Here is a 17,600-nt window from a genome sequence, read left to right on the forward strand (position 1 = left end):
AAACCTCAGCACTAATGACTTTAATGTGTACTGTGCTCAGCTGTTCCTGAAATCTATGTTTGCATCCTTTGTCATCTTAGTAAAGTTTTAAAACCAGCAGTAAATAAGGGGCCTATACAGACAGACAGACATACTTTATTGATCCCAAGGGAAACTGGGTTTCGTTACAGTCGCACCAACCAAGAATAGTGTAGGAATATAGCAATATAAAACCATAAATAATTAAACAATAATAAGTTAATCATGCCAAGTGGAAATAAGTCCAGGACCAGCCTATTGGCTCAGGGTGTCTGACACTCTGAGGGAGGAGTTGTAAAGTTTGATGGCCACAGGTAGGAATGACTTCCTATGACACTCAGTGTTACATCTCGGTGGAATGAGTCTCTGGCTGAATATACTCCTGTGCCTAACCAGTACATTATGGAGTGGATGGGAGACATTGTCCAAGATGGCATGCAACTTGGACAGCATCCTCTTTTCAGACACTATCGTCAGAGAGTCCAGTTCCATCCCCACAAAATCACTGTCCTTACGAATGAGTTTGTTGATTCTGTTGGTGTCTGCTACTCTCAGCCTGCTGCCCCAGCACACAACAGCAAGCAATACATCGTCATAAACCAATTAGGTAAATTTTCAGGATGAAATTACTTACAACTAATGAAAAGAATTGAGATAGATTGTTCACCCTGCGGCCCACTGATTCCTTTCTGAAAGCTTGTATCTGCAGTCCATGCAGTTCCAGTGCTCCACACAAAAATTCCACTGGAGTTTGGAATTTGGCTCGTCTTGCAAATGTGCTGCATCGACACCAGTACCTACAGAAAATCTACATGGCCAATTTTTGTGCACACATATGATTCAAAGTTCACCATAAATCTATCATCTTACATGTATGTAATCATATACATCCGTTTTCTTCAGGACATTAAATAAAAGAAAAATAATAGAAACAATGAAAGACTACCTCCAACAGATGGGCACCGGAAGACCACAGTCTGTGCGGATTTCTCCTCGCTGACGGTCAACACTGGCGCATCTTAGCCCACTGCTTTACTCTGTGTATACACATGACTGTGTGGCTAGACATAGCTCAAACACCATCTACAAATTTGCTGACAATACAACCATTGTTGGTAGAATCTCCGGTGGTGAAGAGAGGACGTGCAGGAGTGAGATATATCAGCTAGTGGAGCAACAACCTGGCACTCAACGTAAGTAAGATGAAAGAACTGATTGTGAACTTCAGGAAGGGTAAGATGAAGGAACAGATACCAATCCTCATAGAGGGATCAGAAGTGGAGAGAGTGAGCAGTTTCAAGTTCCTTGGTGTCAAGATTTCTGAGGATCTAACCTGGTCCCAACATATCGATGTAGTCATAAAGAAGGCAAGACAGTGGCTACACTTTATTAGGAGTTTGAAGAGATTTGGCATGTCAACAAATACACTCAAAAACTTCTATATTTGTATCCTGGAGAGCATTCTGACAGACTGCATCACTGTCTGGTATGGAGAGACTATTGCACAGGACCGAAAGCAGCTGCAGAAGGTTGTAAATCTAGTTAGCTCCATCTTGGGCACTAGCCTACAAAGTACCCAGGACATCTTTATGGAGCGGTGTCTCAGAAAGGCAGCGTCCATTATTAAGGACCTCCAGCACCCAGGGCATGCCCCTTTCTCACTGCTACCATCAGGTAGGAGATACAGAAGCCTGAAGGCACACACTCAGCGATTCAGGAACAGCTTTGCCATCTGATTCTTAAATGACTTTGAAGCTTTGGACATTACCTCACTTTTTTTAAATATACGTTATTTCTGTTTTTGCAGTTTTAAAAATCTATTCAATTTATGTAACTGATTTACTTGTTTATTTATTTTTATGTTTTTTTTTTCTCTGCTAGATTATGTATTGCACTGAACTGCTGCTGCTGAGTTAACAAGTTTCATGTCACATGCTGGTGATAATAAACCTGATTCTGGTTCTGAAACCATTAATATGCTGAAGACAACAAACTATGCAAATATAAAAGAGAAAAAAAGGAACACCAAATAAACAAGCAAGCAATAAATATGGAAAACATTAAGTGAAGAGTCCTTGAAAGTGAGTCCATTGGTTGTGGGAACAGATCAATGATGGGATAAATGAAGTTATCCATTTTTGGTTCAAGACTCTGATGGTTGATGGGCAATAACTGTTCTTGATCCTGGTAGTGTGAGTCTTGATGCTCCTGTAGCGCCTTTCCAATTGCAGCAGCGAGAAGAGAATGTGTCCTGAGTGATGGGGGTCCTTACTGATGGATGCTGATTTCCTGTGACAGTGCTCCATGTAGATGTGCTCAATGATGTGGAGGGCTTTACCTACAATGAGCTAGGCCATATCCACCACTTTTTGTAGGCTTTTCCATACAAGCCTGTTGTTTTCGTACCAAGCCGTGATGCAACCAGTCAATATACTCTCCACCACACATTTATAGAAGTTTGTCAAATTTGAAATGACTGTCGAATCTTTACAAACTCCTATGAAAGTAGAGGCACTTCTGTGTTTTCTTTGTAATGGCACTTTTGTGTTGGACCCAGGACAGATCCTTTGAAGTACTAACAGCGAGGAACTTAAAGTTGCTAACCCTATTCCCCTCTGATCCCTTGATGAAAATTGCCCCTTGGACCTCCAAGTTCTTTATCCTGAAGTCAATAATTGGCTCCTTGGTCTTGCTGACATTGAGTGAGAGGTTGTGGCATCACTCAGCCTGATCTTCAATCTTCCTCCTATATGCTAATTTGTCACTACATTTGGTTTGGCCAATGACAGTGGTGTCATCTGTAAATTTAAATTTGACGGCGGAGCTGTGCTAAGCCTCACAGTCCTAAGTATAAAGTGAGTAGAAAAATCACCCTGATTGATAAAATTATCCATGACATTTACATTGGAATGGTGGTGAGGTGGATATGTTATCCGATGTGAAACATTGTCAAAGGTTTTCATGTCAATTACCTGAATGCATATAAAATTAAAATGTATTTAGACTAGCCTTTGCCTCCATATAATTGTAATCTGCACATCCCTCAACGTGAGACCAAGCTGGAAATTGCAATGTTTCCTGCACACTACCTGCATCAGAGATCATCTGTCACTCAACAGTTAAAAGTGAGCTCAACATTTGTGGTGCTGCTTGGATTGAATGCACACAAAACAGTTCAAATGGCCTAAGAGCAATAAGCAGGCTTCTCCCTCTGCTTAAAAGTGGGTAAATAACAACATTTACTCTGATAAATCTGCTAGGCAGGTCAAGTGGTCTGACACAGTGAATTAAGCACTTTGTCAGGGAGAAAACATCTCCCTGAGAAATTAATCGAAGGTTATTGTATTATTTTTTATTATTGGCTGTAAAATGCCTGAAGCATCAAGGAAAAAATAAAATAAAATGCAAGTTCTTTCCCTATGCAAGGATTGCTGTGTTATTGGAAGTACTGTGATGCACATGAAATATTAACTACCTGCCTGCTTTAGTGAATGTAAAGGATCACTTCACACATCTTGAAGGCAACTGGGATTCTCCAGAGCCACATCTAATATTCAGCCTACAGGACAAAGTTAACTTGGAATGGCTGTAGAATATTTGAGCTTCTTAAAAATTCTCATTTAAAGATTCAGTAAAACGGTAAATGATCAGTTATTTGTTTATGTGAAACAAATTAATTCACAGTTACAAAATCACTAAAGGATATCAGCCAAAATTAATTTCTCCCATCAATTTTAGGTGTGACTGCTGTTTTGCTAGAGCAAATAAATTAATTCTCCCCTGTATGTTTCCCTAAAAAGCAATTCATCTGATTATCTTTTGAAAATAGTTATTAAATCTGCTTTCACAGTGCATTCCAGATTGTAACGACCCACTGTGTTTATTGTTATTGCTTCTAGTTCTTTTGTGAAATTCTAATCATCTGGACCCCTCTGGTGACTATGACTATTGCTAAGATGGTCTTGTTATTTATTTTGTCAAAAGTTGAAATGACTTTGAACATAGTATCAAATCTCTTTCTGACCTAATGTACTTCAAGAAGTCCAGTTTCACTCCTGCCCTCCCCCACCCCCAATAATATCACTAATAAACCAAGATGTTTAACTAATAAACCAATCTTAAGAAAGATTGGTTTGGCAAATAAGGTGAAAGTAAATCCGAAAGGTTTCTACAGTTATATTAAAAGCAAGAGGATAGTGAGGGATAAAATTGGCCCCTTAGAGAATCAGAGTGGTCAGCTATGTGTGGAACCGAAGGAGATGGGAGAGATTTTGAATGATTTCTTCTCTTCGGTATTCACTAAGGAGAAGGATATTGAATTGTCTTAAGGTGTGGGAAACAAGTAAGGAAGTTATGGAACCTATGACAATTAAAGAGTTGGAGGTACTGGCGCTTTTAAGAAATTTAAAAGTGGATAAATCTCCGGGTCCTGACAGGATATTCCCCAGGACCTTGAGGGAAGCTTGTGTAGAAATAGCAGGAGCTCTGACGGAGATCTTTAATATGTCATTAGAAACGGGGATTGTGCCGGAGGATTGGCGTATTGCTCATGTGGTTCCATTGTTTAAAAAGGGTTCTAGAAGGAAGCCTAGCAATTATAGACCTGTCAGTTTGACATCAGTGGTGGGTAAATTAATGGAAAGTATTCTTAGAGATAGTATTTATAATTATCTGGATAGACGGGATCTGATTAGAAGTAGCCAGCATGGATTTGTGTGTGGAAGGTCATGTTTGACAAACCTTATTGAATTTTTTGAAGAAGTTACCAGGAATGTTGACGAGGGTAAGGCAGTGGATGTAGTCTATATGGACTTCAGCAAGGCCTTTGACAAAGTTCAACATAGCAGGTTAGTTAAGAAGGTTCAGTCGTTAGGTATTAATGCTGGAGTAATAAAATGGATTCAACAGTGGCTAGATGGGAGATGCCAGAGAGTAGTGGTGGATAATTGTTTATCGGGATGGAGGCCGGTGACTAGTGGGGTGCCTCAGGGATCTGTTTTGGGCCCAATGTTATTTGTAATATACATAAATGATCTGGATGATGGGGTGGTAAATTGGATTATTAAGTATGCCGATGATACTAAGGTAGGAGGTGTTGTGGATAATGATGTGGGTTTTCAAAGCTTGCAGGGAGATTTATGCCAGTTAGAAGAATGGGCTGAACGTTGGCAGATGGAGTTTAATGCTGAGAAGTGTGAGGTTCTACATTTTGGCGGGAATAATCCAAATAGAACATACAGAGTAAATGGTAGGGCATTGAGGAATGCAGAGGAACAGAGTGATCTAGGAATAACTGTGCATAGTTCCCTGAAAGTGGAGTCTCATGTAGATAGGGTGGTGAAGAGGGCTTTTGGAACGCTGGCCTTTATAAATCAAAGCATTGAGTACAGAAGTTGGGATGTAATGCTAAAGTTGTACAAGGCATTGGTAAGGCCAAATTTGGAATATTGTGTGCAGTTCTGGTCACCGAATTATAGGAAAGATATCAATAAATTAGAGAGAGTGCAGAGACGATTTACTAGGATGTTACCTGGGTTTCAGCAATTAAGTTACAGAGAAAGGTTGAACAAGTTAGGTCTCTATTCATTGGAGCGTAGAAGGTTGAGGGGGGATTTGATCGAGGTATTTAAAATTTTGAGAGGGATAGATAGAGTTGACGTTAACAGGCTGTTTCCATTGAGAGTAGGGGAGATTCAAACTAGAGGACATGATTTGAGAGTTAGGGGGCAGAAGTTTAAGGGAAACACAAGGGGGTATTTCTTTACTCAAAGAGTGATAGCTGTGTGGAATGAGCTTCCTGTAGAAGTAGTAGAGGCCAGTTCAGTTTTGTCATTTAAGGTAAAATTGGATAGGTATATGGACAGGAAAGGAGTGGAGGGTTATGGGCTGAGTGCGGGTAGGTGGGACTAGGTGAGATTAAGGGTTCGGCACGGAAAAGGAGGGCCAAGATGGCCTGTTTCCGTGCTGTGATTGTTATATGGTTATATGTGTGATATTGTTGACTTTTTTCCTTTCGATAATTTGTTTGCATTTCATTAATACTCGGATATGTTCTACACTTCTTGACTAATCTCCTGTGTAGGACTCCCAAGTTCTTAAAAAGCCCTGCTGGTGAACTGGTTCTCTACTTCATCACAGTACCCCCATTAACATGGTAATACCCCAGCCCTTAATGAAAGAACTTGCTTTTTCTTGCTGTCTCTCAATGCTTTAGGTATTTTACATCCAACAATAACAAGTAAATAAAATAGCCTTTGATAAGTTTATTAAAATTCAAAAAACCCCACTGGTCCACTGGTTCTCTATCATTTGGACTGATCACATCCTCTACGAACTCCAGCAGATCAGTTAAACATGACTTTCCTTTTCTAAATCCATCTTGGCTCTGTTCAGTCCTACATTCCTTGTGGATTTCTGCCTTAACATTCATTCGTTCCTTTGTTAATTCAATCTTTTCTCTTCCCACTGACCTTAGGGAAATAAGTCTGTAGTTTCCTGTTCTCAGTTACTGGGATCATACTTGCTAACCTTTCAATGAACAGAAACAGTCCCAGAACATATAGAACCCTTGGTGGATAATCAGAACAACCACTATCTCGAAAGTGATTTGGAAACTCTGGGTTGTACGTCATTGGTTTCTTGTGGGTTATCAGTTTTCAAGCTCACTAACTTCTCCAGTGCTGTTTTTCTTCTTGGGGAGGACCTGGACTAGAACAATGTATTTGATCCTTAAATACCTTCTGAAATGCTCAGTTTAAGAGGTATTCATGGATGGCTTTGTAAGCTTCATTGCATCTTATAAATGACTTAAAACATCAACCCAGTGGTTTTGTCATTACTATTTATGTAGCAATCTTGCCTTTCCTTATATTCTCTCTCAATGTCACACAAACAAAGGAGCTGGTTATGGATTACAGGAGGAATGGAGACAGGCTAACCACAGTTGGCATCAATGTATCTGGGGTTGAGAGGGTAAACAGCTTCAATTTCCTCGGCATCCACATCACCAAGGACCTTGTGGTCTGCACACACCAACTGTGTGGTGAAAAAGCCACAACAGCACCTCTTTTTCCTCAGACAGTTGAGTAAGTTTGGTATGGGCCCCCAGATCCTAAGAACTTTCTACAGGGGCACAGTTGAGAGCAACCTGACTGGCTGCATCACTGCCTGATATGGGAACTGTACTTCCCTCAATCACAGGACTCTGCAGAGAGTGGTGCAGACAGGCTAGCACATCTGTGGTTGTGAAACTTCCCATGATTCAGGACATTTACAAGGACAAGTGTATAAAAAGGGCCAGATAGATCATTGGGGACCCAAGTCATCTCCACTACAATCTATTGTAGCTGCTGCCATCCAGGAAGTGGTACCGCAGCATAAAAACCAGGACCAACAGGCTCTGGGACAGCTTCTTCCACCAGGCCATCAGACTGCTTAATTCATGCTGACACAACTGTATTTCTATATAATATTGACTGCTCTATTTATTATAAATTAGAAATTACTATGATTGCACATTGCACATTTAGATGGAAATGTAACCTACTCCTCATGTAGGTGATGTAAGAAATGAGGCCAATTCAATTCAATTAAAACATTCCAAAATTTGTGAATTTAATCTTAAATCAAGTGTTGTTTAATTCAGGCCACCGTATTGCTATTCAACATCATTATTAACTTGCTGCTAAATAGAATAAATGCTTTTGTCTCCGATATCCTTTACAATCTCTGATAGCTGAGCTGAGAATGGTTAGCTGCATTTTAAATGATCGTCCAAGTGTTTCAAATCAGATTAATGTACATGGAGTAAATAATATATTTGTTGAATCATTTGCAGTTAACAGGACTGTCTTCTTCAGGAGTTTAGATAAATTCCCATTCCTTTTAATATGTTAGAGACAAAGCATCTTGGAAGCTTAAATACTATTATGTATGTAGAAGGACCAGTTGTCAGTGGCCATAGACTTATTGCATATAATAATACAACATTTATAGCACAGCAAGTAGTTTGGGACAGCGTGGAAATATCCACTCTGTCTATCCTATCAAAACTTTTAATAATTTAAAATTTTTTTTATCAGATCTCCACTCAGTCTTCGCTTCCTCTAATGAAAGGCGTGGCAACATGTTCTTTCTTACTTACTCTCTCAATTCTGGAAATGTGCCTGTAAATCCTTTAGTTTTTCTCCCATTGATGGTTATCACAACTGTTTGTTTTGGCTGTGATAATATCTATTTTATGTCAAGATGTATATTGTTTTTTAACTGGAGTTTTTTTTCCCAGTTGGGGATACTTTTATCTCAAATGTAGTTTCCTTGTATCTGATTTATTGGAGGTTAATCTTTTAAGATTCCTTAAGAGCAACACGGCATGAAAAGAAACAAAGAGCTTTAATGGTAGATGGTCATATTATTAGAACTTAGAACATTAAATTGTCAGCATTTCTTTCAGAGGACGAAATAATCCATTAAAATTTTAGGGGTCACTTCAGGAGATAAGTGGTGGTAAAGGAGGGAAAGGTAATAATATGACATTTAACAGATATAATCCTATACTTAAACATTTCACAGAGCTATGTTCTTGTCAACAAAGGTCCAGTCGATGCAGTGACTGTGTGTGGTGGAAGAAACGAAACCAAAAATCCATCAATTAATGGCAGTTGTTGTGAAATCAGAAATGGAACTCTGGGAAAACTCTAAAGGGTGGTACAGGTATGAAAGCTCCAGAAAGATCTGGAGGCAAGTAACAAGAGAGGAATCTGGAATGACACATTGAGGAGAAAGAAAGAGAGAAGCTGGTAAATTAAGATAAGGGTGGATGGAAGGAAACTTAAGTGACTTGTTTCTGCTGTACTTTCATGTAATAGTTTAATGATTTATTTGGCATCTGTGAAAATGTCTTCACCAGATTTATTTTAGCCTCATGCCAGGCACAGCAAAACCTTCTTGGCCCTCACTGCGGTCAGCAGCCTCCTTTGTTGTTACAGCATGGGCTTTGAAGTGATGAAGTATATTGTCACGTGGTGGGAGGCAGAACATCTGCAGACGTGCGGTTGTGAGTAGGAAGTGGGATGCTTTAACTGACAGCTGGCCAAAAAAATTCAGAACTCATATTTTGTCAGCCGGAATTATTTTCCTATTAAAACCATTATTATTATCTTTTACCATTTGCTGTGGAGCTAATTTGGACCAAAGCAACATCATGGTAACAATTATGAAAAATGCAGCTGATACTTGTGGCTGGTCTTGCTCAATATTTAGTTGCGCTTGTGGAATCCAAAACCTATAAACATCTTTTCTCGTGAACTAAACCTGGTGGGAATAACACTTGCATCCATATGGAGTTGACTTTAGAATGGTACGTATGAGTCACACAATTGTGGACTGAGCCCTCATTCCAGGATGTGGGCTTTAATCTTGATTGGCAACAGTGTTGTTTATTTTCTTTATTTTCTGAGGTGCTCTCCAGGGTTCAGGGGCATACAAGGTCTGCTGAATTGACCTGACTTTTGAACTTCCACCATCATTTTCTTTCCACATCTGTAAGTCTTGGGCTTCTGCTGTCTTGGTGGGGTTCTCCAGTCTTCGTCTTGGAATATGCCTTTCCAGTGTCAGCTAATCAATCAGACTTCACATAGGATTGGTAACTGAATTCAAGTTAATGCTGAATCTAGTTTATGGAAAAGTAATTTTACTTAACTTATTTCACTGTATTGATTTGTGTATGCTTTGATATGTTTTTGATTATTTAATTTTAAACCTAATTTGTATTATAAAAACATCTTTTGCATTTAACAAAATGTGTGCTTTGACATAATAGGAGACTGTTTCCAGCTGTACTTCCTGTAAAAGGCTGTTGGAATTTCAGAGATATGCTACCTGATGGTAATGCACAGCCTCACTTGCAGGTTCTTCATTTTTAAGCGCTGTCAAAGCCTGTTCTATGGAGTCTCTTGGTTAAAGAGTGATCAACTTGTTCAGTTTGCTTCCCAGGTGGACGAATTCCATTATACCTATTCCTGGCTTGATTTAGCCCATTATTTTGATTGATGGAAGTTCTATATTCTTGGCAGATTTTGTCGTCAACATGTCAAAATTAAACTTAACCAATCACTTGTTTATATCAGAGTCATGAAGAGCAACAGAAAATGAAAATAAACTGCAGCTGGTAGAAATCTGAAATTCAGAGCAGATAATGTTAGAAACAGTCAGCAAGTAGGTTACTATCTATGAGGAGAAACAAAATTACCATTTTGGTTTAAATATCTTTTTTCCCTTGATGTGGAGGGAGGAGAATAGCTATTTCTCTTACTGCTGCCTGGCATGCTGTGTTTCTAGCATTTTCTGCTTGTATGTCTTAAATTACATGTTAGCTGCAAGATTTGCACCAAACGTCAGAATAAAATAGAATTAATGCACATTGTTTCTTTCCTTAGAAATACTTGATGGTTAAAAATGTGAGTGCCAAGGTGCTATAGTTTATTTATTGATTGGTTTTGAATGTATTACTGAAGTTGGTAGACAGATTGTTCTAAGTTATGCTTTTGGACACACTTCTTGTTAACAAGTAGGAAGAAAATGCAAATATTTTTACAAAATAGGTTCTCAAATTTGTAAATTGCTCATGGCTTGCAAAAAATATATTAATTTCTGACTTCTGATCTTTTGAGTTCCAAGATGACTTTATGATTGTGAATTTTTGTTTGAGCAATGTGTTGCAAAGAGAAGTTGTAAACTATAGTACAATTCTGATACTTTGGAGATCTCAAAGCTACAACTTTCTAGATTAGAGTCAGGGTGCATTTGATTTAACTCTGAAGGATCTGGAGAGGAAACCAAATGCACTGACATCTAGTTTAGTTGTCAGTGGGCTGTAGTATGTAGGTGGGTACAGGAAGTATATTGGTCATGGAATAGAATAATGAAGCTGCTTGCCTTCATTTTAATGGTCACTATGTGTTTCACTAGACTTCAATCCTGGTTACTGAGAGCAGGTGGGAAGTTTTGCATCCATAAGGTGAATGAATGCCTTTAGGCTCAATAAACTCGTAGATATTTGTCTCTTCAATATGATGTGTCTTATTGCACTATTCCACTGAAAGAGAGTCTCATGATTCCCATGGGAACTTCCATTTTGCTTCTCCCTTAATCAAAATTCACTACCCTCAATCTCTTCTGCAAGTGTGCTCTTTCCTTTCATTGACAGTGGATCTACCATAATTGCAACTGACAGCACTCAATATCCCACCAGCCCCATATTATTGGTCCTGCTGACCCTACTTAAGAGGCCCTGGCCAATGGTTTGCTTTGCAGTTAAGAACCTATCTTTGGGTGCAGCTTCATTTAGCTGTCCTTCTGAGACACCCTTTTTTTTTTCTGGGAGCTGTTTCTCCCTGACAGAACTTGCCTCTGGGCTAAAATTCAATTCACAAATAATTTCAAAATAAATTGGAGCAAATGCAATTTAAATATATGTTAATCGAATCAATAAAATGTAATTATATTAACCAGTGTGCTATTGTCAGTCTTGAGAATTTCCAACGATAGTGAAATTATAAATGCTGCAATCTCTAACCAGTGATTAAGAAGGGGAGGGGAAATGTTATGTGTGAAAATGAGTTTCTGTCACATCGTTACAAATACTATAAAATGGCAGATCTTGTGAAAATGTCTCACATTTCAATCAGAGCTATGTCAAATATTTAAGAAGATAGAAGGGAGCTTTAACATTTTGAAACCTCCAATGTCTCTGACTGCATGTTGATTAGAGAAGGAGGAGCAGTTTTGTTAATTGGAATAGGATGTGCAGTTCTTTGATTTTGGTCTGAAGCTATAGCTATCTTCATATTGACCCGTTTTTAATGGTTATATTTAATTGTTACTTTTGATTTGAAGCAGGAAACTGCTCAGTGTGTGATGGAAAATTAGAAGTGGCAAATTACATGATAGGTAAATCAGAAGTGAATAATTAACTATGTCATTGGGCCTTGAATCTCAGTGCCTGCTTTGCACAATATACTCGTGTGTTAACCTGCTATTGCATTTGTTGGTAATATGGGAAAATGATCACATAACATTTTCTGGTTGTTATGAGTATTTCATTTGTGTATGGGAATGTGACAAGGCTCTCCTGTAACTTCAAAAAGAACATAGGAATTAGTGCAAGTGGTAAAACATGTAGCCAGTCTTGCAGGTAGTTAACAATTTCTTTTGGATGCCATTGACATGTGTTCACTAGGCTTTATACATGAACATAACAAATGCTCTTGAATTTAACAATGAATGCTGGAGAAGTATATTCCAAGTCATGAGTGAGCACAAATGGATTTGAACTCCAGTGTGTGAAATTTGCTGACTGCGTTGTACAGAGCAGAGAGTCTTACATCACTTCCAACCTTGCACTGATCTGCAAGGTTAACCATGACTTTTTCATCATTTTGGTGCGGTGGGGGAGGGAGAGAGAGATAATTTTTGCATATTTACAAATATAAGCATGTTTCCAGTGTGCTTTTATTTTGGATTTCTCGTTCGTGTAACGATCTGCTTTTGTCCTAAGCAATGCTTAGCAAATGCTCAAAACTAAAGTGCCTAAAGCAGACGTGATGCGGAGTGGTTGCTAATGATCTCACTACCTGCAACTGGTCTTTTAGACTGAATCTCTAATGATTATAGGATTCTCAATAAAATATGGTAACTGTAATTTTGTCTATAATTTCCATCCCACTCCATGGTGTTTGGTCAGGTTATGCTTAAAACAACACATTTGTAGGTTCTTCAGTATGGTTTTGTCAGGGTCTATTCTTGTGGAACAGAAAGAAAGTTATAGTATCCAGAACCATAAGCAATCACACATCTTTCATAGGTAGGTTGCACAATTCACTGGCAAGCTTTAAAATATAATTGCCACGTTCTCATCTCTCGCATCTACCTCGTTTGGTTATTCCATCATTGTCATTTGAGTACATTTTGCACTACTGCAGATTGTGCTTCTGTCATTGCAACATACAGTTGTTTGGTGTTCATCTGTGTATCTATTTTAGTTATCATTCAAATGCATACTACCTACTTTGTGAACTTCAAATGAATGTTCTGAATCTGAACTTGTCAACATTGTGGCAAGTACATTTTCTTGTGTGTCACAGTGGGATTTAGAAAAAAATGTTGGTATTATCTCCAAATAATGTAGCGCTTCCAATGTCAAATGCCTTTTCTATAAAATTGTGAATAAAACTCATGTTCAGGAAGGAAGTAGCCTCAACATGCAACTGTGGAAGACCAGTAAATCAAGCACACGGTGTACTTTATAGTAGGATTTTAGACAATGAGGAGTGTAGACTAAGGTCACAGCTGGAAAGTCCTGAGTTTGTCAAATGAGGGGGAACTGTGTAGCTGGAGACATCTGAGTAGCAAGTGAAATGAGGCAGAGTCAGAGGAGGGCAGCCAGATACAGATCAGATACAGATGGAATGTGATGGATGTTTTGGAGCATGGCATAGCAAACATATTGGGCCAGATTGATCTGATTTGATTGCATGTAGTACCATAAGGGCCTTCCATTATTTGCTTTTATAAATGATTTTTCATAGCCACAAGAAGGATGAAATTTAAAGATTACAGCAGCTTGGTAACACATATTGATCATGTGGAAAATGAAGTGGAAGAAAATTATCTGAATTTGACATGAGGATGTTTATAGTGGCAGTGGGAAAGCAATGGAAAGTAAATTAAGAGGGTAAGTGAGGTGTATTGAGTTTTGCCAGTAGGAACTTTGTGTGTATGAGCTTTCATTTGAGCCAGTGACATGATTAAAACCAACAATATTTTTCCAGACTGTTGATTAAGTCTAGGAAAACAAAAGGATCTTGGATCAGACTATGGTTACCTGGCCATGTTCACTGGCCAATATGACCTGTTCCCCTCCCCCAGCTCCAATCTCACCCCACCCTACCATTATGTTACGTGGCACTAATCTTTTATGAGCCTTCATATTTAATCATGTTTGAGATGCACCTGGGCCTTAGACAGTAGATCTAAAGTCCCAGCATTTATTATCGGTCTTTTGACACCCCCTCCCACCCCAAAAGTTTCAATCCAGTTAAAAAAAACACTTGCTTTGATACAAATGGCGTGACTGTATAAAATAGTTAAAGCATTAATTCTCAGTTATCTCATTGGATCAAATTGTGCTTAATTAAATTCACCTTGCATTTAGTACACTTGAAATAAATTTGTAATAAAAAATAAATCAGAATAACACACTTAACTGATCTAAATTAATTTAATCTTAGTATATGGTTATGAAGGGAAAAACTCTTAACTCCCTCTAAGATGGATGTGTCCCATTAAAATGAACAAATACAGATTAGAGGCATGAGCTCTGCAGACAAAGCTCGATATTAAGTGTATTCAAACTCTCTGGGTATGATCTATGCAGAGTCCAGCACCTCCTCTGTAGACTGTTTTGGAATCCATGATGTCAATGCCACTTTCCCTCACTTCTATTAGACTCTGAGTCGATCTCTTGAGTGAATGCAAAAGCAAAAAATTCATAATGATCTTCCCCATCTCTTTTGACTCTACCCATGGATTTCCATTCTGATCCAGAGGACCAATTTTGTCCCTTGTGATTGTTTTACTCTTAACATAGCTGTGGAATCACTTTGGATTCTCTTTCACCTTGTCTGCTAGGACAACTACATCCCTTCTTAAAGACCTCCTGATTTCTTTAAGTGTGCTCTTGCATGTCTTACACTCCATAAGCACCTCATTTGTTCCTGCCTGTCGATGCCTGCTATTCACCTTTTTTCCCCTAACCAGGGCCTCAATATCTCTTGAAAACCAAGGTTCCCCAAACCTATTATCTTTACTTTTTATTCTGACAGGTACCTAGAAATTATAATACGTTTACTTTGAACTTTGAACTGTGGAACATTTGAATTCCAAAGCTTTCTCCACTGTGTTGCCCAGCCTGAAAGTAAAATGATAGAGAGTGGATGGATGATTAACTTACTGCCCAAAATTAAGGCTATGTCCACACTAGACTAGATAATTTTGAAAACGCTGATTTTGCATAAAAATGACAGGCGTCCACACTATGCATTTTTAAAAATATCTCGGTCCGCATTAAAATAGATATTTCGGCGAATCTCCTCCTACTGCGCATGTGCAGGACACATCTACTGGAAAACAAGTGACATGTTTGGTGTTGAATCTCGCTGTGAAAGTGCGTGTTTGTGCAGTTACAGACTAGAAACACTTAAGAGATGGACAGCTGTTGGCTCTCATGCAGGAGGACTTAAAAGTAAAAAAAAATACTGGAGCGTATGGAGGCGACCGATAGGGAGTTCACGGACAGTATTAACCGGCTGACGACGAACATTGAAAAACTGACTAACTCTGTTACATTAATAAAGCACCTTGTTAAATGTATAAAACATGTCTGCATCAGTATTATCTTGTATTTCCATACAATAATACATTAGGCTGTCACACATCTATTGTCAGAGAAGTACTTGTATAAATAGGTAAAACACCTTCATATGCGCAAGGACAGAAAACAGGGCAAAATGAGTATACTTATTTATTCAGTATGTTATGGGTCAAAGTATTTGGTGAGTACATTTCTAACTGTTTTGGCTTCAGTCTCGTTGCTGTCTGTTCTGAAATTCTTAGGTTGAGTTCAAGAAAACAATGAAATGGCACGCTGCTGTCACAATCTGTTTTGGCATGTCATGACGGAGTTTTCAGATTTTTCCGGTTACCCTGTCCACACTGCTCTGGCTAAGCAGCGTTTTCAAAATTACACATCCTGGAGAACGTTTCTGAAAAGCTCTGGTTTTGCAGAACAAAAACACAGTTTTAGTGTGGACGAAAGGTAAAAACGAAGAGAAAAAGCTTCGGTTATGGATTTATCCAGTGTAATGTGGACGTAGTATAAGTATGGTTAGACTCAGTGAGATAATTGGGAATGACCATCTTAACCTGTGCACAAATCAACGTGTAAAATTTTACTTTATAGTGCTGCTATTAGTTTCCATATTTAGTTTTTTTTATTAACTTCAGTGTTTTTAATACAAAATTATATTCTGTTGAATTAGCATTGATTTGCATCTTGTTTATTTTCCTTTAAAATTAACTTTTGACATGCTGTGAAGTTTTTTTGCATCTATTTGATTTTGGCAGTGTTACTACTGAATGTTAGTCTATTAATTTAACTAAAAACATTGAATTATTATTATTGGAGAGCCTGCCATAACACAGCTGTGCAAATATTCAGCAAACATCTCAATGTAACACTTTGTGCTGATTTTGCTGAGCACCATTGAAGTTGGATTTTTATAATCTTTTATAGATGTTATTGACGCTTCTAAAAATAAACTTAGGCTAAACTATTTTGCCTTTTACTAAATATATCTAAACTGTTTTACTGGTACGTGTACAGGGCTTTTGCTTAAGATTTTAAACTTCTAATGGGTCTATTTTGCAACTAATTTCAATATTTTTATCAGGCCATCTTAATTTCTTTGTGTTCAGTTCTTCTATCCTGTTTGCATAGTCTACATAATTTGCTGCTTTTACCAAATCTGAGCCCATTTAACTGCTCAATTTTACACATCTTTTGAAACTTCTTGTTAGATTCTGTTTATAGACTCTATTCTTCATCAATTATTAGCCAAGATTTTCCTAGGTAAGGCCATCCTTACTTGTATTTACTGCTTTGACATCAGCAATATACATAGTTAAATATTCATGAGTTGCTAGGTGTGTTGTGTAATGATTGCTTCCAAATCCAAAATATTGATTAAATTGAGCATTTCATATCACAAGCTCATGTACAGTTTCAAAACAAATCTGCTTTTTAATATGTTTGATATTTGTGTGTATTAACCTTTTAAGTATGTCACAGAATTCAAATTCCAACATTGTTGATAGTGTTTACATTTTACAGTACCTCTGAATGGGATGATCAAATTACATAACTGAATATATTCTTTAATAATGCCAAAGAAAACAAAATGCTTCCGAAATTTTAAGTTTGATGGCTTGATGCAGATGTGTTTTGAAACTGATTTAGATTGAATATTAATAAATCCAGTTGAATCTATTCACATTTCCATTGGGAGAACCATTTCATATCTGCAATTTTCTTTCAACTGTTGCTTTTTGGTGAAACATTTCATGACTTTTACACATTAAATAATTTTCTGTATAGTGCCATGTGATTCATTTACAAATTGGAAATTTTGGCAGTATCCAAGCAGAATATCAGGGTTGGATTGTTGGCAGCAGTACCAGTTTGAGAAAAAAGAACACTTTATATCCTTTATTTTCTGAATGTCTAGTTTTGTTAGTTTTTTAAAAAAATACTTGGTCAGCAAAATTTAAATGACAAGACCCTCATGAAAAATATTTCAATTTTTTGTTTGAGGAATCATTGTCAGTTTGATCTGAAATGATCTTGCACAGAAGTACGTGTCAAGTATTTTTCTCAAACTATAGTTCAGTTTTATAGTTGTTTTGTAAACCTCTTTCGCTGTAAAAATGAATGCGAATTAACTACAAAATACTGATCATTTCTCAAC

General features: G+C 37.8%; 1 protein-coding gene across 22 annotated transcripts in view; it reads left to right on the top strand.

Moving 5' to 3' along the window:
* LOC132392660 (PTB domain-containing engulfment adapter protein 1-like) overlaps window positions 1–17,600 on the top strand; it is a 403,579-nt gene that overhangs the window by 160,272 nt on the left and 225,707 nt on the right. The window contains exons 3-5 of one of the 22 annotated variants that reach the window (XR_009511610.1): window positions 922–1,211; window positions 1,900–2,099; window positions 8,612–8,778. The exons of 20 other annotated variants lie outside the window; for them this stretch is intronic. The gene's annotated coding sequence lies outside the window, so the exon portion shown is untranslated. Of the gene's footprint in view, window positions 1–921; window positions 1,212–1,899; window positions 2,554–8,611; window positions 8,779–17,600 lie in introns of those variants that run through there. One more of the 22 variants, XR_009511609.1, reaches the window with a different exon arrangement.

Source organism: Hypanus sabinus, chromosome 4 (assembly GCF_030144855.1).
Source record: "Hypanus sabinus isolate sHypSab1 chromosome 4, sHypSab1.hap1, whole genome shotgun sequence".
NCBI lineage: Eukaryota > Metazoa > Chordata > Chondrichthyes > Myliobatiformes > Dasyatidae > Hypanus > Hypanus sabinus.